Source organism: Desmodus rotundus, chromosome 4 (genome assembly GCF_022682495.2).
Source record: "Desmodus rotundus isolate HL8 chromosome 4, HLdesRot8A.1, whole genome shotgun sequence".
Classification (NCBI taxonomy): domain Eukaryota; kingdom Metazoa; phylum Chordata; class Mammalia; order Chiroptera; family Phyllostomidae; genus Desmodus; species Desmodus rotundus.
Genome location: NC_071390.1, coordinates 129,781,262 through 129,783,186, shown reverse-complemented (window position 1 = coordinate 129,783,186; position 1,925 = coordinate 129,781,262). Strand labels below are relative to the sequence as shown.

The 1,925-nt window shown below is 47.9% G+C and overlaps 1 pseudogene; it reads left to right on the top strand.

Annotated features, from left to right (window-relative positions):
• Window positions 1–470: 470 nt before the first annotated feature.
• On the top strand, window positions 471–1,683 carry LOC112319871 (glyceraldehyde-3-phosphate dehydrogenase-like; annotated as a pseudogene).
• Window positions 1,684–1,925: the final 242 nt, after the last annotated feature.

The following is a 1,925-nucleotide window of genomic DNA, read 5'->3' as shown; positions in this document are numbered from 1 at the left end:
TATGAGGTAATATCTCATTGTGGTTTTAATTTTCATTTCTCTGATGATTAGTGATGTTGAGCATCTTTTCATATGTCTGCTGGCCTTCCGTAGGTCCTCTTTGGAGAAATATTTAGTCAGGTCCTTTGCCCGTTTCTTAATTGGATTGTTTGTCTTGTTGGTGTTAAATTGTAGAAATTCTTTATATATTTTGGGTAGTAAACCCTTATCAGATGCATCTTGGACAAGTATCTTCTTTCATTTTGTAAGCTGTCTTTTTGTCTTATTGAAACAATAAGATTATTATTAATCTTACCCAAATTATTCCTTTGTGTGCAAAAACTTTGATGTAGTCCCATTTTTTTATTTCTGCTTTTGTTTCCCTTGCCTGAGGAGACATCCAAAAAATATTACCGAGTGCAATGTCAAAGAATTTACTGCCAGCTCTCTGCTCTTCCTATTCAACAGACAGCCGCGTCCTCCTGTGCAGCGCCAGCAGCCTCAACCCCGAGACACAATGGTGAAGGTCGGAGTGAACAGATTTGACTGTATTGGGCGCCTGGTCACCAGGGCTGCCTTTTACTCTGTCAAAGTGGATGTTGTCGCCATCAATGACCCTTTCATTGACCTCAACTACACAGTCTACATGTTCCAGCATGATTCTACTCACGGCAAGTTCGAAAGCATGGTCAAGGCTGAGAACGGGAAGCTTGTTGTCAATGGAAAGTCCATCTCCATCTTCCAGGAGCGAGATCCCACCAACATCAAATGGGTTGATGCTGGTGCTGAGTATGTTGTGGATTCCACTGGTGTTGTCACCACTGTGGAGAAGGCTGGGGCTCACTTGAAGGGAGGAGCCAAGGGATTCACCGTCTCTGCCCCTTCTGTGGATGCCCCCATATCTCTGATGGGTGTGAATCGTGAAAAGTATGACAACTCCATGAAGATTGTTGGCAGTGCCTCCTATACCACCAACTGCTTGGCCCCCCGGCCAAGGTCATCCATGACAACTTTGGCATCGTGGAGGGACTCATGACCACAGTCCACACCACCACTGCCACCCAGAAGACCATGGATGGGCGCTCTGGCAAGCTGTGGCGTGATGGCTGAGGGGCTGCCCGAAACATCATCCCTGCTTCCACTGGCACTGCGAAAGCTGTGGGCAAGGTCATCCCTGAGCTGAATGGGAAGCTCACTGGCATGGCCTTCCCATGGCCCCACTCCCAATGTGTAAGTTGTGAATCTGACCTGCCGCCTGGAGAAAGCTGCCAAATATGAAGTTATCAAGAAGGTAGTGAAGCAGGAATCAGAGGGCCCACTCAAGGGCATTCTGGGTTACACCGAGGACCAGGTTGTTTCCGGCAACTTTAACAGTGACACCCACTCTTCCACCTTCAATGTCAGGGATGGCATTGCCCCCAATGACCATTTTGTGAAGCTCATTTCCTGGTATGACAATGAATTTGGCTACAGCAACAGGGTGGTGGACCTTGTGGTCTACATGGCCTCCGAGGAGTAAGAGCCCCATGGACCACCAACCCCAGCGACAGGAAGAGAGACCCTAAGCTGCTGGGGAGTCCTTGCCCCAAATCGATGCCCCAACACACTGAGAATCTCCTGACCTCCAGTTTCCATCCTAGACCCCCTGAAAAGGGGAGGGGCTTAGGGAGCCCTGCCTTGTCATGCACCATCAATAAAGTTCACTGTACCCCCCCCAAAAAAGGGTTTACTGCCTATGTTTTGGGGGGCTGGGTAAAAAAGGTGAAGGTGTTAAGAAGTACAAACTGGCAGTTACAGCACAGTCACGGGGATGTCAAGTACAGCACAGGGAATAGAGTCAATAATATTGTAATGACTATGCACGGTGCCAGGTGAGTACTAGACTTATCAGGGGGCCACTTCATAAATTATATAAATGTCTACCCACTATGTTGTACCCCTCAAAT